We start from the raw sequence: 22866 nt of genomic DNA on the forward strand, positions 1-22866 counted from the left end.
TACTAAAAAAAAAAAATCAAAACTCCCATAGAAAACCATTTCAACAAAACTGCAACAGATGATGAATTTTTAATAACTTGCTGCTTTTCCTGGTTCAATTGTTCCGAGTTCCTATCGGGCTGTTTGGCAACGTTGCTTGCTATCAGCCAACTTTTCACCATTTACCAACCGAACAATAGCCTGGGACTGTTGAGCACTTTTTTCCCGTAGCACCTCACTATGTTTACGCAGGCAAGTCAGTTTGACCTAATGGCTCTCTGTTTTGCATTCTGAGTTCGGTTCGTTCGGCAGATGAAAAGCCAGGAAATTCGTCTACTTGCCCAGGAGGAAATTGAAAAATAAATAATCCCACTCCAGCGCAGATCCGGTCAGGCAGTGGTCGACTCAATCGACAGGACAGGACAGAACCGGGGCTCAGTTTCGCAGTTGGTGTTTGTGCACAAATGAATGGATGGTGGGAGGAACTCGAAAAGCTCTGTCAAATTTCGACAGAGGTACGCTTCAACTACAAAGGAAAAAATCGCTAATATGCCCATTTCAGTGGAATTAAAGTGCCATCAGCAGATTTGAGGCGAATCCTTCCGCATTTACCGAGTGTTTCATTAACGGAAAGAGCACTGTTTGTTGCGATTACTCCAAAGTAATCAGAACGGTTCGCTTTTGCTGTCCATCGTCGAATAAAAACAGAGGAAATTTTGCAATTGGTTTCCAATCCCGTCCGCTTTTGCATATTCAAACCATTTCCAAACATTTACGTCCCTTGGAAATCCGGATTAACAAGTGAAAATTGCCGAAAACACCACGATCGTTCTCACTTTGCCTCGCTATAAATACAAATCCATTAATCGGATCTTTATGGGATTGGGTCGAAATGATACTTTCTTGTGTTGATACCGGGAAAAAATCAAACCCGCGCTCAACCACACGCACAATTCAATCTACTGCGAAATAAAATCGGTCGGTGGTGTGTGAGAGCTCTCTCGCTCCGTTCAACTACACCTCGGTACAGAACGAACGACGCAGCAGACGATTCCAATGAAAATAAATATTAATCCATATATGATTTCAAAAATATTCTTCCGCTTTGTTGGCACTTTCCCCGATCGATAGAGTTGCCAGATGGTTGGGGTGCTTCATTGCGGTAGTCAAGATAGAAGACGACACCAATGGGTCAAAACGAATAACCCTCGTCTTTTGGCTATATCGGTAGTACTACGCCAGAGGTTTTCAAGAATAAGATCGAAGAAATCAAGAGATTTGAAAGCTTGTTTCGATCGTCTAAAATATATTATATTGTGTATGACTCCTCCTAATTCTAATAAGCTAGTTAACTAGTTAGATTGGAGAGTTAGTTAAGCTAGTTAGATTGGAGAATTTTGGTACAGCAGTAATCATTCGTCACAAAAGTCATGCTCACAAGTAAAAATCGGAGTGGATGAGCAAGCATTTATGAGGATTTGAATATTTAGTATCAACAATTATTTTTAAGTCACTAGCTACACGACCTCATTCAGCTCGATCCGCTTACTGACAACGTGGATGGCTTTCTGAACATTTATCAGGAGTCCTTGAATTTTTGGATGAACTTTCTGAACTCATTTGATGTTCGTTCAACCTGTCGTAGGTCTTTAGCACCTTTGAGCTGTTCTCTGAAATTTCAGGAAACATCGAAGCTAAGTTCATTGCCTAACGGATCTTTGACATAGTCTAGGAAATATCAGGACTCAAGATTTTCGGAAAATTCCAGAGGTTCAAGCTCTTCAGAGAAATTAAGGAGAACTTTACAGACGATCACGAAAATCGTAAAGTGCAGTGAATTTTGTCAAAAGACCAAGGCATTCAACTCAACTTCTGAGAATCGACCACGGAGTTTCTGAGTAGTTTAATGATCTTTGGAAGAGTTCATGTAAGGCATTGCCGTTAAATCAGTTCGTTGTCTTCCTCTGTTGGATTCTGTGTCAATTTATGGATTTCGGAGACAGTAAGTGGTTGGCGTAAGGTCTCTTATCCCCGAGATGGGGCTGCCATCTTAGGTATAGCCTCCAGGCATAAGCGTTACTTATTCAGTCGCTGGATGACAACAAATAGCTTTTGCTGATTAATAAGCCATTTTTAAGCTTATTTTCTGAATAAGCTCTTATTATGCTTCCAATGTTTGTTGGGATGCCAGTTATATCAAGAAATTCTCTTTTCCATCTTTGTAGTAAACACACTTTGAAAGCTTGCACAGGTCGTGCTAAAAACTTTCACGGTGGTTTTGTACAAAACTGTCAACAGCGCTGGATTGGATTTTCGATTTGTGATTTTCGGAAAACAACAAAACTGGTAACTCTATTCATCGACTCGTGTTCGTGCGCTTTATCCTTCCGCGATTGTTCTCTTTTTCTCTATTCCATAAATTTTACGCGGCGTTTTCGTTGGGCGTTCCATATTCCGATCCACAATGTCAGCAAATAAGATTTTGAATTTTCAATGCTCAGTTAACAACAACAACAATCGAAACCGAATCGACACAATAGGAGAAGATGATTGAACAGCAAATGACGCTAAAAGTGTGCAAGAAAGTAAGTGAATAGTGTGTTAACCGATAATATGAAGAAGAAGAAGAAGAAGAAGAAGGCGAAGCAGATAATAATTTTGAGACAGATGAATCTGTCATGCGGAAAATGACTTGTTGAAAACTATATATTTACCGGAAGGAAACCAATAAAACGGCAGAAGCGTTACTGAACGTCGCTCTGTAGGGGAACAATTTTTGCAAAAGAAAATCACTGAAGAAAAAAGAAACAAAAAAAAAGAAGTAAATGTGAGATTTAAGCGAACCATTCTGACTAGTTGTAAGAATTCTTTTTTTTTAACGAATTTGCTTAATTACTCAAATAACTGATATCAGATAAAAAAAAATACACTTATTCAAAAACCGTGGAAAGTTACAACACTTAGGGTAAGCAGACAACTGGTGGAGTAAGTGTTTGTTCCAGAATATAGTCTTTCTCCAAATTTATGGAAAACCAATTGTTACTTTATTGTACTCTAAATATTAAATGCTGAAAAAAGGGAAATGAGAGAATTTCTCTAGATAACAAAACGCAAAATAGAAACATGTTTTCAACACATTCGAGTTAAGCCAAAACTGTGCTGGGACAGGGCGATGTGTTACGCGAGACAAGCGAGACGTATGAACACCGATTACCGAAATCTAAGGAACGAACTTTAGGCTTAGGATCATACAGCGAGGTTGAAATGGACTTAAAATAATGGAGTGGTTCCGAGCTAAGCTGCTGCAAGAGGCATGATTTTTTATCGTAAGTGGTAATTTAGTTGTTAGAATTCCAATTTATATTCCAATAGTGTTCGATCATGTTCGATCGATCGATGATGCGTTGATATAAGTGTAATCGTTGAAGGATGTTTTTTTTTCTGCACACACACACACATCTACTAAGGCAATACGAAAACCGTGTATGATTACGTATGCATAGCTAACTGAGTTCATAAGACTGGCGTTGATTTAGGTTTGATTAGTTTAGGAAAAGAAAACAAAAACTAATCGAGCGACGTGTTATGGGCTTGGAAGTGCAGTTGTGGGAGTGTGTTCGGTTGGGTTTAGTTTCGTCCGTTTCTGCATAGTGGTTTTATCTTCGTCATGGTCTTCTATAAGATAACGCACGTAATTCGATTTATAACTAGCTAATCTAATGACTCTAATGACTCTAATGAGCAAAAGTTCAAGGCAGAGACACCAGATTTCTTTGAGGTCAATTCCGTAGATTAGTGATCTCAATATGATTACCCTGATACCTTAACATTTAAAGCAATGAGAATTTCTAAACAAACAGTCTTAATCTTTTAAAATTCGGGTTTTAATATTGTTGTTATACTATTGGAAATATGCAAAGATCCCGAGAGCCTTCCTGGATCTTGTGGATTTGATGTGGTACAAGTATAAGTACAAGCTTAGTCTAGACCATTTGCAGGTTAAGGCAAAAGACAAGGCAGACATAAATCCGGAAGACCTCGAGTCCAAATTCAAAAAACTACAATGGACTAGTCCGGAGAATCTTTGAGAAGTCTTGAGAAGACCCTCGAGTAATGATGACAGAAGTTATTTGAAAAGTCCAGCACCAGACAAAATCAATTGTGCATCCTCTAGGGCAAATACAAAGGGCTTAATAATGTTGGACATCATCGGCGACGGATCCAAAGAACTACGAAAGAAGTGAATTTCAAAGGAGTGAGCCAACGATTTATTTAGTTGGTAAAGGCGCTGGAAGGCGGCTGGGTTCGATTCCCGGTCCGGTCTAGGAATTTTTCGGGTTGGAAAATTTCTAAACTTCCCTGGGTATAGAGTATGATTGTACTAATGCAAAAAAGGTATAAGCATTGAAAGCTCTCAATTAATAACTGTGGAAGTGCATCTAGAACACTAAGTTGAGAGATTTTGAAGCGAAGCCCATCGGATTTAGTTAAAAGTTCTTTAAATCTGCTGGAGCTAACTTTAAAGGCCTCTAGACCTGAAAATGCCCTTTAATTTCTCTCATAAATTTTTGTCTACCAATATTTATTAGATCGGCTATCCGGATCGCGCTTTAAAGTCTGATGTTGATATCAACATTCACCGCCTATCCCAGAAATTCATCAAAGCTCATGAAACCGAATTTCCTCTAGACGCCCTCAGAGACCCCAAACCACAACAAATACAAATCTAAAACACTCAAACGGCAACTTTTAGAAGTGATCCAACGATCCCAAACGACAAAGCCATCAGAAGATGCCTTAGTCTCGAGTCTGGCTGTAGACCTAGAAAATCGATTTCCTGGATTTTCCTTCCGAAATCTCCAAAACCAGACCAGACCATCAATCCGCTCAATCCAAAAGAAGTAAATGAACCATTTTGGAGTGATTCCAGGTTCTTCTATTTAGGACAAACTCAGAAGTGTTCACAAGCAGGCAGTGGATTTCAAGGCATTACAACTAGTGTTTCCTACCCGGGCATCCCGGGAAATTTACCAAAATTCTCATTTCCGGATTCCCGGGAAACAGATTTTTTGCTATTTAAACTTAGATTTTCACTAAAAATAGACCACACCATCCAGAAAATTTACTTATTTGATTTTCTTGGGGGAATCAGAAAAACCTACCCAGAGAAGCCGGTAGACTCTTCTGGAGGAAAATTCCGAATTTCCGGGGAATCTCTGAATAAGTTTCCCGCGGAGTCGGAATTTAGAAGTAAGCACCAGCAGTGTTGGCATAATCAGAAATCAATTGCTATTTTTCCGCTCTCATGCGCTCGCAATATCACGCGTGATATTGGAACAAAATATCATGCTTGATTTTGATTTTACAAGCTCCTTTGATATTGCAAGACTATTTACAACGTGCAAAAATCAAGCTAAGAGTTGACTCGACACAAAAATGATTCCATTGCACATCGTTTTCTTAGAAAGAGAAAGCATAGTCTGCTATCTCTTTTTAATCTCCACCGATGGCAAACGTGAAGGGACTGCTGCAACCCGTTATGGAAGTTTCGGTTGCATTCGGGAGTAAAGCAAAAATCAATAAACTCAATCTCACCACAGTTTGGTGAGATTTGCAGTTGGTGAGTTTGGTTAGCTTGATATTCCGAGCTGCGATATCACAGCTTGCAAAATCAACCGCAGTTGTTTGCTTATTGATTTTTGTCTACGAAAATCAAGCGTGATCTTGGGCGTTGGTGAGATTTGATTTTTTGATATTTTCCCAATACTGAGCACCAGCAGGTTTCCGAAAAGCCTTCCGTAGAAAGTCGGAATGAACTTCCATTAGAGGGAGAAAACAAATTCCACTTCCAAGAAGCCAGTAGTACTTGCGGTGAAAGTTGGCACTTACTTCCGGGAATGGTTTGAAGAAACTTCCGTGGAAATTTCTGGAGATGAAACTCCCCGGAAATTTAGAAACTTCCAAAGTCGGACGAAGGTTCTTATTCCAAAAACTAAATAAAGTGCATTAAAACAAAATTCTGATGAGAAAAAAAAACAATCGACTGAATAATTAGTAGCTGGATAATAATATTTTCCGATTCCCGGAAAAAGCCATTAGCTGCTTCCCGATTCCCGGGTTTCAAAAATAGCCAGGAAATGGAAATACTAATTACGACCTTAAAGATAAGTCTAGGAGACTTGTGACGATTTGCATTTGCAGATTTTCAAATGACGGAAGATGTGGAAGAAGGGGGATTCAACTGAACTGCTCTCCTGGCGAATTACAATCCAAGCAGTTACGGAAAAAAATGTTCACCTAACATTCGTCAAAAATTGTAATTAGATTCCTGGATTGGTCAGGGTGGTCGTCAACGGGTTATTTGGCATGGACCAATGTAAATATAGTTTGCTCGTGGCTCTGAGGTTGGTGCTTGGATCGTCATCGGCTGTTAGTACTCTTGGTATTCATGTTATCGAGATGCGTTATTCGTGGCTAAATCTTAGGTCATTGAAGTTTGATTGAATTCGTTTGGTCAGAGTGGAATCCGGCTACAGTGCGACGGTCTTCGGTAGGTTGGCGTGTAAGGCTTAGTCGGTTTCGTAGAGTTTGGGTCATGGCGGTGGTTAAGAAAAGGTTGATGTCCGTGAGGAGAAAGTTCACCAGTGCAACGATACTTCAAAGGTTGCCTCTACAGGCTTTCAGGATACTGGATGTCCCGCATAGGCCACCGGTATTTTCTACCTATGTGTTCCACCGTATGTGAGACGTTACAAAATTGGTACTCCTCTTTTGAGAGACCAGTGGGCTCTGAGTTTTGCATCCAAAGCTTCCGTGGGAGCTTCCGTGGTGTACAGCGTAGACTAACAGCTGCCGGTAGTTCGGAGCTTCTACCTTCCCCCAGATTCCGTATTGAGTCGAGCATTGGGCCTTGGATGCTCGGGTGTGTCAGGTGATGCATGATGTCAGTGAACGCACAGTCTGCTGGCCGAGTCCGTAAAGCCGACGATGAATGCATCTGTGGTCTCTGCTGTATACAATTTACAGGGGTTCGATAGGCGAAAATAAATGCTAGAGTTTCGAGACACGCCAATGTCGATCCACTTTTGACCTTCGGACCCTTCCGAGAACCCTTCTGTAGTTCGGCTACGATGATCTTTACTATGGAGGCGGGATCGCCTGCCACTTAGTTCCAGAAAGGGACCAGCCTAAGTTGCGAGCAGCTGGTCTTAAGCTGTTTTTCGGGACCCAAGACGCTGAGTGTTTTCGGTAATGAGAAGGCTGAATAACTAGAGTTCATTCAATGTTATTCATGAATTTAAAGCGATAGCAGTATTTGACGGATGGTGTAGAGAGCCAACAATAATAGAGGTATTTCAAGGGACTGTCGAGGAGAATTCCATGAATGATTCCAATGCCATTCCAAAGGATATACCAAAAGACTTTTCAGGAATTTTCTAAGAACATTTTAAATATAGTTACAGAAAGAATGCCAAAGGTTTTTTGGAGGGAATCATTAGAGTGTTGCGGAGATAATTATAATTGATGGATTCCAAGATGCTTCTAGTGAAAAATGAACTTCAAGGAAATTGTAGAACCCAAGTAACAATTTTGGTTTTATGAGGGTTCTGTAGACCATGATTTAGACTTGTAGATTACTTTAAAACTTCGATAAAACTTGCAATGTTACTTGGGAATGGTTCCAAGGAAATCCTTGAGTAAATTTCAAACAAAGCCAATAAAACAGTTCTGTTGTATTTGGAATCATCAGGACATGAAAATGGTTCATAACATCGGCTACGTGAAATAAATCCAATATTCATAATTTTGGAAAAAATAGACTCCGATTTATTTAGAGACATGACTTTGAATTCGAAGATATTGTTCAATTCCGCAAAACCACGGTATTTTGTAGAAATGGCATCACTAATAGGAAGCAATGGGTTCGTAATTCAAAATGTTGTCACCAGGTGGCACTAAATTTAAATGTTTCCGACTGTGATTAAAAACAAGTGGAAAAACTCTGTCTTTAATACAATCGATCACTAGGATAAGATTATTCAGTCAATGTTTTATATGATTCCTAGCAGTTCATTAAAATGATTTAAATGTTTGATCTTGAAAGCATTCAAATATACAGTCTCCGATAACATTACTCCACTAGAGAAGACTGATCCTGAGATAGTCCCTGAGAAGTGAAAATCAACTGAACCCAATCAAAAGAGAAGCTCCAGAACTGCACTTTTCAAACTGCCCTCTATTCGACCTAAGTTTGTTTTAAGGAACAACCCGTTCATTTGATTATCAATATTTAAGGCTGGGAGCGAGTAGGAGTAAGAGGAACACAAAATTTGTCAATTATCTAACGGACGACGAAGACGAATCTCGACGACTTGAACCACTTTTAACCGATAAACATTCCAAACCGTAACTGAGTGTAGTTTAGGTAGTTGTCTTGAGCGAAAACAAAAAAAAAACTCTACTCGCTATCTCATTGAAAAAAAAAACTTAGCATGTAAGAGTCAACAGAAGAGTCTACATTTGTACATCGTATAGCTATTGTAGGGGACATGTAAGATCCACTCCACGGGGATCTGGGTAACAGTCGCTCGTTTTCTTTGCAACAGTTGATTTAGTCCTTACCTAATATACCAATTTATCACACCAACTAGTCAACATTTTCTGTTACAAAGGGCACTGCGAGAACGGTGTCATAAGCTAGTCATATCTTCTTGAAAAGAGGTAGCAACAACCGAAATCACGGGGGAAAACGAGGTGGGAAAATGTTGAACATTTTGTTTAGGAAATACTTTTTAAGAATTCAATAGCAACTGACTGTTAGAGATCAGAGAGAACCAGGGGACTCGACGAAGGAAATTAAAAACAATCAACCGAAAATCTCCGTAGTGTTAGAGAGTCTTTGAAATGCCAACTTTTTCTATCCAGTACAGTTCAGAATAAAAAACAAAGACGGTACGTAATTCTGCCACTGATGTAGAGGGAGGTGAAAAGTTTACTGGAACGCAGTAAATATAGTAGCTTTTTCCTACGTCAGAATGTCAATCTTGAATCATGTTCGAGGAAATCAAGCCAGGTGGAAATGTGGCACGAACAAAAGATTAAGTTTAGGTCAGTTTAAGTTTATTACTTTTTCGGTTTTAGTTTGTAGGAAACGCGAATGGATGGAACTCATATGACGCGAGCAATCAACTACAGTGGGCTACACACACAAATGGCTTTGCACAAATTGTAGAGAAAAGAGTAAAACGAACATGTAGTTTCTTTTCGCACTTGTCTTATGCCTTTGAAAACTGAAAAGACTTACCGTTTAAGGAAACATAAAAAAAAAGTAACTTACAATAATTATTTTCTACACTAAATTTCATATTTTCCTCTCGACGACGAAGCAGAGTCTTTCGGTTTTTTGCAACGTGTTTTGACAGCAAGGAGGACCAAAAAAAAAAGAAAGGTTAGGTGGCGAAACAGCGAAGCGGTGCGCCGAGAATTCTTTCTCTGCGCGCGAGCATCTTGAACATTTTTGTTGAAAAGCTATTCCCGACTTAACCGGTGAGTAATCAAACAAATTAATCGAACTCATCCCGCGAGTGAACAAGAAACAAACAATGGGGGGAATAAAATCGACAAAATCTCACGAATTATAAAGCAAACGAAACTAACTGGATCAGCTGATTGGACGAAAACAACTGAAACAATAAACTCAAACCACTGTTACTAAACTTTTTACACAATCATAGGCGTTTTACCGTTTTTTCGTAGTGAGGAAGCAGCAAAGGAGAAATCAGAATAAAATTATTCTAAAACTAGTAGGCATATAAGGCGTATAAAGTGAACTATGGGAATCAATTATTTTTTAAACGGTCAGAAAAAAAAATGTTAATCACTTTTTATACTGTTGACTACTTTTCCAAACTTTTTTGTAGGAAAACATAGTAGCAAGATTAAGGCTAAAATTGCCGGAAATACTCCAAGAAATCACCAAAAACAAAACAAAGCAAAACAACAACCAAAGGAAAGGTCTTCTAGGTTAGGAAGCAGACGAGAGATTTTGTCCGATGAACTGTGTCTATTAGCATCACTGTCCAGCCAAAGAAAAACAACCGAAACATCAAATTTTGAACGCTTTTTGGGTTTCAGAGAAGCGTGACTTTCGGGAAGCGTGCGACCAATCGAGTGAAGGTAGAGCTGTAAATATAGTAAACAAACAACTGTCAAAGGAAGCTCCGGTGTATTTTTTGCCAGCCACCACCCCCAGATTTGACACGAATTTTAGCCTATTTCCAAGCCAAGTATTGGAACCGTATTGTACACTATGATTATTGACATTATTATGATTAGTACGACTATTATTAAATTATTAATGAACATTATTGAAATTATTCTTGTAATAAAATAGTGCAGAAAAATGTCAAAAAATATTCTTGTATCGCTTTTTTGATGAAGTCGTATTAAGGTGAGGTATATTATTATTGACTATACACAACTTTAGTGAATGTTAGTGATTAATAAAATAAAAGGAAATGGCAACCATCGCAACTGAAGGAAAAACATGAAGGTGAATAAGAAGAAGCAGAAGAAGGAACAGGCTTAAGAAAATAAACAGGAATAAATTCAAAGTTATCAGTAATAAAATATTCGAATCTTATCAAACATATTTAAACGTAATGAATGAGAACCTAGGATTTCAATCAATTGTGTGTGTTTTCAAAAAAGTGTGAAAAAATATAAAAAAAAATTAAAAAATGTCATTAAAATCTTCAAAAAATAATGTTTACGATTATTGCTATTATTAAAAACTAAAACAAAAAAACAAGAAACTGTGAGAAACTAAGTCAAGTTTTTCCCACCATGCACAAGAGTAATAAAAAATCGAAGTAAGAACGAGCCGGAAGACTATTTCCCCTCTAAAATCGCATATCTCAAATCTATTTTCGAACACTTATTGAGTTTGGTACCATGTTGAACTTTAAGAAACAAACTTTTATCTAGCATGCCACCATGAGCGACGAAAAAAAAATGAATAATTACCATTTTTGCTCTCGTTTAACTCTTCCTTAATTGAATTGGTGTGATCGTTGTAGTGTTATACTGATTAATCAACTGACTGATTTTCGCTTAACTATTCAGAATTTCGTCGTAGATTCGTTCTAATTTGCATTTTTCTTTTTATCCTAATCGTTGTAAGTTGTAGTTCTAACGTTTTTTGTTTGGTAACTTTCAACACATGAAGGTTTCAAATTCACCCACGTCAGATGTTCACTAAGTTAACATAACTCAAGTAACCCACAAGCCCACTAATTCACCTTTTTGCAATATAAGGCTGATACACGGCTAACATAGGGCATGCTAAGCTTTATATTAGAAGCATATTAGCCTTATATTGCAAAAAGGTGAATTAGTGGGCTTGTGGGTTACTTGGGAATAGTCCCCCAAACTTCCTGTGCTAAGGTCACGTTTAGCCTTTCTAATTAGCAAAACAAAGGAATTGGTAGAAATTATTGTTGAAACTCCTCTGCGCTGCCAACCGCCGAGGTTGGCAGTTTGCGTGACACCAACGACTGTACTTACTTTCCCACACTCACGCAGCAATGAATAAAAAAAAAACATTCACTCGTCTTACTTTCACACATGCAAAGAAAACCAAAAAAAAAATCACAGAAATTAACACTTAATCGTATTTGTAGTACACTCAACGTAGTAAACCAATACCAAAACAACAAACAATCGAGCGTTGATTATTGAACCATTATTGTGTTTGTGTTAGAGTTAGAGCCAACCCCCATTGAGGAAGTCATTTGACATTTTTGTGGTTGAAAGTAGAGCAAGCAGAAGAAGAAAACAAGTAACAAATGAGTGAAACTGAAAGCACATTCGGACATTCGGTGCAAGCCACCGTCAGTAAATGCGTGTAAATGCGAAGATTGGCGACAACAACAAAAATGAAACACTTGTGGACACAGCGCGCCCTCCTCCGTTATAATGAATTATTTGTTATATTTTTACGATGAAACAAGAAGCAGAGAGAAAATATTTTAAAATATACAATAAAATTAAATGAAGGAAGAAAAAAAAAACAATGAAACAAGAATGCGACTGATGTTTACGAGCGTGCGAGGAAGAAGACGCAAAAAAAAGTTAAAGCCGAGGAGCAAGTAACACTGACACACAAAAAGGGAAATTTTACACACAAGTGAAGTAAAGAAGTCGAAGAAGAAGTTAAAGCAAATTGTGGTGAAAATTCAAATCGTTAACACAAGTGACTAACCAACATTACATTCTTAATACTTTTATAAACATTTTCTTATTATAAAAAAAAACTATTTTATTTCCCATACGCTCGCCAACAAATTTGTTCGACTGTTTTTTAAAGCTTATTTAAATTATTCCTTTTTAAAGTCTTATTTATCAATCGGGAAAACGTAAAACTACGAGAAAAGAAATATCAATTTCAGCTAGTCATAGCCTAAAGTCGTTTGTTGGAGAGATTTTTGGTTGGTTATATATTGAATGGTAAAAGATAAACATTGATAAGATAAAAATGCACTTATTTACTTACATGTCACTCGGAAAAAGATGATGATGAAGAAGAAGAAAAACAATTGTTATGTTACAAAAAATGCGTACAGAAACCAACATATTCCATGAAAGGTTGCATTTTTCGATCCAGTTGGTTCGATTTTCCACCGGATTATTTATCGATTACATTGGAACTGACCGATATGCCGATGGTGGAAAACACAATACGAAAAACGAGATTTGGACTATTTGTAACAGAGCAAACTTGAAGCAAAAAAAAAAGATAAGAAAAGCGCAAGCATTCGGAAGAGATTTTCCAAGTACATTTTTTGTTTTAATTTATACATCATTTTAATGTATTTTTATGGGATAGAAATAAATAAAACATTTGATTCCTAATTTGAGGTGTTGCTTTTTTTTAAAGATGCCATATCCGAAACAGTTCCGATAACTCAATTACAGCGTTAATGGCAATACAGTAATGTGGTTTTCCAAGTTTTGAAAATCTTTTTGGCAATCTTTTGGTGTTTATCTTCCAGTGGATACCGCATTGTATCTCATAACATAGTAAAGCTGATTAATAATTTAAATATAATTTGCTTTTCAGGTTAGTAACACGTCATTTCTATGTTTTGAAACTTTGGTAAGTAGATAAGTTACACGAACATATTGCTGGGAAGGGGACGGGCGCATCGTCGTGGTTAACATCCATGTCTCTCGTGATTAAACATCGATTAACATCTCATCCCGGAAAACTGATGAATGAAAGAATGACCTAAAATGTGTTAAAGTGATCTTTTCAGGGCATAAGATTTAAACTCCAGCATGAGAATTGAAAATGAAAATGTATACCTTCATACACAGAATCTTCCAATATGGTATTTGTCCCTAACCTCGGTCTAATATGAAGCCTTCAATTGCATGTTATGCCATATCTTATTGAGCAACATTTCACTGCCAAAATGGTAAAACTCACCATTTGAACAAGAAAAATTTCCAAGTACGTGGATAAAATATCGGTCTACTGTATTCAAAATGGGTCTTTAAATGGATGCAACTTCGTCCTATCGAAGATGAACCTCGATCTATAAAGGTTCGGCACGTGAAATCGCGCTTCTATTTCACTCCTTATCATTCATACGTAACCACATTTTGTTGACTTCACTTTCACTTCTCAATTTTTTCCGTCGATCTTGTTTTCCGTGCTGAACACCGCCGTGCTACCGATGCCAGGGAGGCAGCTCCCACACCTGGACCCTACCTATCGACCCATCAACTCATGAACCGGGGACCAACAGCTTTACTTCTCTTCCGAAGGAGGCGACAAGAAGCGGTTCAGTACCCACCTTATTAACGAAATAGAACGTCGATGAAGATAAGCGATCAATGTTACTTAGATTTGAGATTTCAGTCAAATTTCACAGAGATCTGTGGAATAATCTTAGTGTGCATTGTATAATACTCTTTCAAGTTTGCTTAGCTGACTTATAAATTTCATTGTTTTGACTTATGAATTATGGTCAACCAAATGATTTCCATAAGTGGAATTCGTTGTGGTATTGCATTTGCTTAATTTTGCATTGAAATGGTATTGTGGGAACATTTTTGTTGTATTATGTTTTGGTATTTTACCTCTTATGTCAGGCTAATTCATACCAATTTAAGGTATCGAGATATTCGTTCCTGCTCGGGTAACTCTTGTCCTAGCTTTCTTGGTTTATGGCTATAGGGCCATTACTCGCTTTCTGAAAAGAAAAGAGGTAAAGGAAAATGACAAAGGCAAAGGATTTAACGGGGTGGTCGCTACCCGAGTATTGTCATGTCAAAGTTTCTTTTTATAATCAGGTCAAAAGCAACCATTTTGTTCAAGCTAAATCTTTCACACAACTAAACATTGATGAACAAAATTTACCCTGAGAATTTAGTAAATATATTTTGTATTTATTTTTAATTTAATTTTTTTTCCACGAATCCATTGCATCTATGATTTGTGCTTAATTGATAGCAGATTTAAGCAGTGCTGACGCGTAACTACTTTGAAGGCCTTCGAACTTCATGCAAGTTCAACAAAATTCGGGAAAGTCTTACAAGTTTCAGGAAAATCCTATGAATTACTGTGATGACCTACGACGGTCAGGAAAAGTTCTACAAATTTCAGAGAAGTCTTACGAACTTCAGGGAAGTCCTGTAATCTTTGGGGAATAACTAAGAATTTTACAGAATTTTCTACAGATTTAATGTAACTTCTACGACATTTAAATATTGCTAAAACTTAAGGATAATCATAAGACACTTATGGATTTTTTTTTCCGAGCTTCAGAGAAGTCTTCAATACTCTTGGGAAGTCCTCTGAACTTAACATAGTTCTCCAAGCTCAAAAAAGTTCCTAGAACTTCCGAGAAGTCGATTGAACTACAGGTAGTCCTACGAAATTCATGGGAGCTCTCCAAACTTTAGGGAATTTCCAAGAAATCAAGGAAAGACCCACAAACTTTTGGAAAACCCTTCGATATTTAAAGCCTTATGAACTTCAGGGAAGCTCTTTTAAATATAGGGTCTTCATATATTCAGTTAAGTCCTTCAAACTTCAGGGAAGTCCTCAGATCTTCGAGAAAGTTCTTCGAACTTGAAGGAAGTCTTATGAACTTCTGAGAATGTCTACGAACTTCGTTATACTTCTACGATATTTAAGAAATTCCTATGAATTTAAAAAAAAACTTCGAACTTCAGGGAAGTCCTAACATCTTAAAAAAAGTCCTTCGAACTTCGGGGAAGTCCCATGAAATTCAGGCAATACAAAATTCAATGAACCCTTCAGGAAAGACCTTAACGCTTCAGGGAAGTTCTACGAACTTTAGGGAGTTTTTATGAACTTCAGCAGTCAGTCTTTTTAATAATAAGAGTTATTAAACCAGCGTTGTTTATGAAATCTTTTAATCATATGATTTTGAAAGCATGTTGTAATCAAAATTCCGCTAAATAAGATCCTTAATTTTAAACAAACTGGAAATCCGTAAAATTGTTAGAAGCAAAGGTTTGTTTAAAGAGTCTCCATTCATATCACACTTCGCAATTTCACCTTGGCTAAAAATCTCAATAATAAAGTTAAAAAAATCGCAGTTTCAAAAACAGAAATCTCAAGATTTAGGGGCTTATAGATCTTTAAATTTCAGACATAAGATAGGGCTAGTCCGTCGTATCTCAACTTTTCTTTGTCATACACCCCTAAAATCGCTCAATTTACGGGTTATCGCAAATGTTTCAGTGTCAATCGTAATTAATCTTGTAAGCAAAGATGTTTTTGCAAAAACATGAGTGAAAACGCTCGTTTTAGCACATAGAAAGGAAATAGGCGCCATGATACGATGAAGTAGCGTGGCTCCCTACTAGCTTCTTTACAGCAAACAATCAGATAAAGATTTCTCGGGCATTCACATGAACCTTAATACCTATTTTGGTTTGTGAAATTTCGCATTGCGCGAAGAATGATGGTACAAGGATTCACTTTATTTTTTTATTAAAAATTGTTTTTTAAATACATGGTTCTTAAAACCAGGAAATTTTTAAATCATTGACCAGGAAAACCAGGAAAAAGCCAGGAATTTTAAAATGGAAATTTACTTGCCACCCTGTTATTAACTAGGCATAAAAAGCAACAAGGATTAAAATGAGTCCCTCTGATTACTGAGAAATCCTGTTCCCCTGGTTTGAAATACCGTGTGGTTCCGTGATAGATGTTAGACCAGTAACGCACCACGAAAAGGTGATCTACCAGCGTTACTCTATGTCCAAATTGTAGGCTTGACGAAGAGCAACATGAACTAGTCCGGTTTGTGGTAGAGATTGCACGCAATGTCTTCCCTCGATAGAGATAAAATATGTTCGAATGTAGTCGAATATTGATGTGCATGGGCAAGCTTTTTCGTAATCGTAGTCAGGTTCAGCGCTGCGACTCAACGATGAGACGAATGATAGGACTTCGAGGGCCCCATGTTGGCTAGACTTGGCATCGGAACAGCTTGTTGTCAGTGGCAAATAACAGAGACGTAGAACCACATAGAATGAGATACTCGCTGAGGAACTACAAATCGTATGCTGGACATGGATTTGACCAGATTAATAAGTGATTATAGAAAAAAAAAAAACAATCGTTCGATCACACGCACAGCCTACTCCCTCAATATGAACATCCATCCATGAATGATCAAAAACAAATGTTGACTTCAGGGGTGCCAAGTGTTCAAATAAACGTCCGGGAGCAGGGTTGTCCCGATGTCTGAAATATGGACTGTTCCGGAAAATTGAGCAAATATCATTTTCAGGGTTGTAAAATTCGCGATTTTCGCGGATTCCTAGTAAAATTATATCAAATTTGTTTTGGCGTGGATTTGCTCACCAGTTTTTTTGTTGCGCGGATTTGGCGAGGACTTGTTTATCAGATTTGTTCTGGCGCGGATTTAGCGCGATTTTGATTAAAAGTTTGCGTGGATTTGGCGAGATTTTCATGCAAAGTAAACGTGGATTTTATTTCAAATTTTTCGTAACAACTCTGCTTTTGATTTCAAAGAATTTCTTATTAGTACGGGGAGCATCGTAAGAGGGAGGAACGGTCAAAAATAGATCGATTAAAATTAGAGGATTTTTTTGACTAGGATTCTAGTCAAACTCACACTCATTTGCCTAGCTCATACATTAATGGATTAGGGGACTTGAGGTAAAAGTGGATGAATATTACACAAAAATAGATGTACATTCATTTTAAAAAGTGATGAATTTATGAAAGGCCATTTAATTAGCGCAACCTCTAAACCTTAATTAATTTTTACTATATTTGCACAGGCTCATATTTTGGGGTTATGAATCGAACTGAAGGGTATTGTTATTTTTCAAAATGAAGCACCCTAATGAACATAGGCATGAACAAGTTTATTCGGTAAGTTGCGATCACCGCTACTGTTCCTCATCGTAATCGGTGCAATTGACCGTGTGCCGAATCATGGGCTGCTTCGGCAGCCTATCACTATGGAGTAGCTAAACGACTTCGATTTGGCTGATAATGTTCAAAATCAAATGCCGAGCTGCTCGGTGGTACCCATATCGACAAAAAAAATGTGTGGCTTCACAACTGGATCTTGTATGCTGAGCTCCATCGCCAATAGCCAGAATCCGATATCAACAGATATCCGATATCGTAACTGGAGGTCGGACGGCCACACATTACGAAGAGGCGGAAACCAAATCTGCAAGCAAGCGCTGGATTGGAACCAGGCAGAACGTTGCAGCAGACCCAGGGGCTCATGGTAGTGGAGCCTCAACAAGGAAATAAAGCAAGTCGACAGGAATCTGACGCGGGCCCAGGTCAAGGCAAAAGCGAGCATCCGTCCGGGGTGGAAAATATTTCACGTTGGCTCTATGCACCATTAGAGGTGTGCAGGATACGTAAGAAAGTAAGCAAGGTAAGTTGCGTTGGTTTCTTCAGTCGAGTATTAGTACAAGATACTGAAGAAGTCTGCATATTGTAGACGAAATACACGTTTCTGTCAAGGATATTTAAGGTCAAGGATAATTAAAAGTAGTGTAATTAAATGGAAATTACTAATTCTTCTCTCTTTCTGTTACTATAAAGACATTTTAAGGTTCTATTTACTTTGATGCATTTTTTTAAAAATAAAAAGCAGTTTTTTTCGACGCATTATTTTAGATTGCAAAAAGCTCGCGTCATTTTGTGTAAAATATCAAAAGGAATCGAATAGTGCGAGCTTTTTGCAATCTGAAATAATGCGTCGGAAAAAACTGCTTTTGAAATTTTCCAAAAAGCATCAAAGTAAATTGAACCTTAATATAATTCACAAATCATTCTATTGTAGTTTAGCAGAGTGACGAATGGGAATCAGAAAAAAAAACATATTCTAAAAGGGATTACATCGCATCAATGCGGTTGTCAGTGAGTACCCGAGCAAAGTCGGTTAACAAAATGAAAGCAAATCGATATTAAAGTTTGCAGTTCCTATCATAATGAAAACTCATTTTGATTTCAATTGTCGCGACAGAAGTCTGATATCATATTGTGCTTTCATTATGCAGTCAAGACTTTTTAAATCAAAGCAACTTAACTTGAAGTTCTGCTGTTAATTTCTTGTTTAAAATTTGATTTAAGTTCATCTGTCGTTGAACTAACGAATATTGTTTATTTGTTTTGTTTAACACATTTTAGGTCATTCGTGACTAGCCCGAGGTGACATTTGAGCTCAAATCTATCAGCGTGAGAAGCATGGATGCTAACAATTTACGACAGGCCCGTATTAAGTCAAACATTATGAATTCAAAATCAGTAATCAAATTGATTTCATTGAAAGCAGAATTAGTTTTCCGTTTGATTCAACAGTGTAAAATTTTGCTCTCATTTTTGCTGTGTTAACCGTTAAGTCAACCAAAATGAGATCAAATGGAGTATTCAAAATAAGTTACATCATAACAGCAAATTCTGATTTCAATTTGATTTCTAACTTTGCTCGGGTAAACCACCCATGAATGAATTGGTTTTTATCACACACCTAAAATTGACACCGAACAAAAAATTGGGTTTCAAGCGAACCACCTTCTATGATGAGGTGCAGAAAAAAAGTGATAATCCAATCTTCTTCGCCGACCGATCCTAATTTTTTTATTGCTCGTCTGCACCGTCCATCGTCATCATCGTCCCAAATCCAGATTAACAACAAACATTTTAGCACATGTATCCAATTTCACGATTCGCAGAAATGCACATAATTGCTTCCACAGAAGGCCCATCGTCGCGCGATGCCCTCATCTTACTTTAGTTTTTTTTGGGCGCTGTCTGGGAAGTCTGGGATCTCAAGATTTCGAACTAGACACAAAGGATCACCGACAGCACCACCGTATCGCCGGATTGGTTGCCTTTATCGTTGCTTTGTCGTAGCATTGCACTCTGAGGACGGACTATTTTTTGTGTGTGGTGCTCCGCTTTGTTGCCAGCCAGCAGACGACGAGCGAAACTAAATCAATCGGTCGGTACTAATTAGTCGACGGGATCAGCGCAGACAGACATCAAGGCCAAGCTCAACGCCACCGCCTCCATTAGCAGACTGTGCAATCGAAAAGATGCACATGGAGGGTTGATGGATGAGGCTGCTTTGGGGAAAAATTGGAAAACTTTGTTTCGTGGTTGGTTATGACGTTCCTGCTAATGTTGTTTATAATATAAACAACAGCATATTTAAATGATTACACTGTGCAAGAGAAATGTCTAGGACAGAACAATTTTGCCATATTTGACTATTTGGTCTCCTGAGTTACAGTCTCATAGCGGCGGAAATATTTTGGTATCTTGATCTGGGAATCAAAACACTTACTCTCCCAGCAATATAAAAAAGGTAACAAGTTGTATCCAAGACACGACCGAAGATTTGACGTAGGATTACGAAAGGTAGTTTTGATGTCACAGCAAAAGTATAGTATATATTAAATTGATTTCTTAACTCGTTATCAGTGAAAAAGTTCGATAGGTTGAAATTCGGAAGCAATTTGAGAGTTCTGTTTTTGAGGTGCTCTGTCGATGCCCATGTAGTACAATCCTGGACGATATGTCTTGGATACAAGCTCTTTTAACAGTCATTTGTGGTCCTGAAAAGGATCGATGGGTTGGAAGCTTGGAAGCCAGTTTAGAACAATGCTGTGGAAATTTTTCCTCGATGTTCTTGGAGATCAAAACGGTGCGGAAATGAAATATGTATTAGGGAAAACATATCAATCATAGAAACGGAGCCTACCGGACGGTACCTACGTTTATGCTTTTTGATGCAAATTTTAAACCCTTTCTATTTAAGAGAATTCGGCAAGATTTTTTTGGCATGATTCTCTTAATAGGAGGTGCTTAAAATTTGCATCAAAAGGCATAAAGATAGGTCTGGCATGCTCAATGCTTGGTATCAATATTCGGCGACTGTGTAAGGGAAACCACTTTTCCCATCACGGATTCGTCCGTTTTCTGGTGACAAAATTACGCATATTCGTGCACAAAACGCACGGAATTTTTGATTTATTAAATAGATAATAAAAAAGCAAAAATTTATTGGCGGGATTTCTTGCTAAAAAATTTCCAATTGCGAGATATTCGTGATCAATCATATAAATCCGACCGGATGGAATTCGATTTTGAAACCTGTGGTAGGGAAAGTGCTATTTGCAGGCAATCGGTGATAATTATGATCACAGTTGAACATTTGTGAAATTTTCAGTAGTGACATATTGAAAATGAATAGTGTTCAATTTAGCAGATTCGTAGCAAATTTTTTAATCGATTGGCTTGTTTAGAATTAAAATCCATCCGCTATTGACAGAGTTATATGTGATCAAAACCTGACCACTTTTCGTAATGCGGTCAATTTTGGTTTTTTGAAATTGTACCCCCAATATGTTGCTGAAAGACGTAATCCTACGTCAAAAGAACTATAAGCTCTCTCTGCAACGAATGTAGATAAGAGAATTTGACCCAACAAGTTGGCCAAAAGTCCGAAATCCGAAATCCGTAATGTGTGAATCTCACCATTTTTTGTCGTTTTTGTGAGTACATATTGTAGTCATCATATTATTACTATTCGGGACCTGATTGATGCTTTTACAAACCCATCCTACTGGTATTACTATATAAGCAACTTTTGAGTAATTACTTTGTCGTTTAAAAAAGTTAATTTTCTCATTAGTGTGTAGCAAAAGGATAAAAATTATAATCAAATAGGACTTATGCTCCGGATTCGTTTTCTCACAGAAACTTCTGGAAATCATTCTAAGAATGCCCTTGGAATTTTCCTCTGAAGTTCACTGGAGTTCTACTCCTCATAAATTCCATTCCAGTTTTTATTAAAATATACTATGAATTTCATTCAGGGTTTAAATTATACTAAAAAGTATCACAGGCTAAATTACCTTAAAAGCAGACTGCACAAATTTCCGCAACTCCCTTCTAAAATTCCATGAACCCTTAAAACTGTGCAAGTAATTTGACTCCAGAATATTGAAAATTTCTTCAAGTATTATAATTGATCAGACCAGAATTTTAAAAACTTATTCAAATTTAAAATTTGCGGGAAACATGTATATTCCAGAACCTAAACAAAAACATTCCGAGCCTCTGAATTTTAAAAATTCATGTGTTACTGAATATAAATCCACTCTGGATCTATAAGCAAGGTTGCTGTAGTAGAGCGGCTCTCTTCTCGTGCATGAGAATATATCTCCCACGAATGATGTTAAATAATTCGATTTTGCGCTTCTTTTACATTCTCTTGTCGATCGCTGAGTTACGGCTTTAGGCAAAACAACAATCGTCACTCATCCGCTTGTTTGTTACTGGTCGAGTATAGCGGGATCCATTCAATTCGAATGCTATTCGTTTCTGGATTATCTTCACAAAGAATGCAAGATTCCACTCGCCACAAGCGTTCACGGCGATGCAATGTACTGAGCTGGACGCTTGAGTGGTAGCTTGATGCTGCGCTGGAGTTTCTCTCCAGTTACGGGTGTCAATGTTTGACTGAGGCTTGCTGTACTTGGGTGGCGTTTAGAACAGGCCTTGGCCTTCATGACGCGCCATATTGAGTAATCCAGCGGATTAAGATCGGGGCTGGATGGCGGCCACATATCCTTCGCCCAGAACGTAAGATGTTCCTGCAACCACTTCTGAGTGCGGTTCGAGGTGTGGCACGGAGCCCCATCTTGTTGAAATACAACATTTGGCTTCGGACCGTACGGACCGATCCACGGAAGAACATACTTACTTAAAATCCCGATGTAGACCCCCGTGTTGACCTTGTCGCCTTCTGGAATGAACACCGGGTCCATTTTTTTTTGCCATCGGAAGTCACCAATCCAAACACCATAACGCTAGCAGGATGCTTGGTCAGATACACGTTCTTGTGCTCGTCTTTTACCGGAAGAGAACTAATATACCGGTCGGTTCTGGAATTTGATACGGGATTGACGGTAAACATGCTCTCGTCGGTGAACAGGATTACCGGATTTTTTTCGCTTAAGGAAGTTCAAAATTTTCTTGCATCGTTCGACTCGTAGCTCCCGGATGCGGTTGATAATCATGTGAGTTTTTTTTTCCGTGCCCTCGATTTCGCCCCGCAATCTTACTTAACGATCTTCCGGGCAGTAAAGTCACTGATCCCGCGTTCCATTGCCATTTTCCTTATTGAACGCACTGGATTCACCCGAATCTTCCTTTTGATAGCAGCGATAACCCTCGGAACCCGAGCTGACCTCGGACGACCTGTGGCCACCTTCGCGGATAGTTGTCCTTTCTTTTCTCGGTCTAAAACACCCTTTTGACGGTCCACCGAAACACTCCCA

The 22866-nt window shown here is 38.1% G+C and overlaps 1 protein-coding gene across 1 annotated transcript in view; it reads left to right on the forward strand.

Moving 5' to 3' along the window:
- The window catches only part of dlt (codanin-1 like protein dlt), a 693339-nt gene that overhangs the window by 369052 nt on the left and 301421 nt on the right, over positions 1-22866 (forward strand). The window lies entirely within an intron of this gene.

The sequence above is a fragment of the Ochlerotatus camptorhynchus genome, unplaced genomic scaffold (genome assembly GCF_037179485.1).
Source record: "Ochlerotatus camptorhynchus isolate MF236.1 unplaced genomic scaffold, CSIRO-AGI_Acam_v1.1 ptg000379l, whole genome shotgun sequence".
Lineage (NCBI taxonomy): Eukaryota > Metazoa > Arthropoda > Insecta > Diptera > Culicidae > Ochlerotatus > Ochlerotatus camptorhynchus.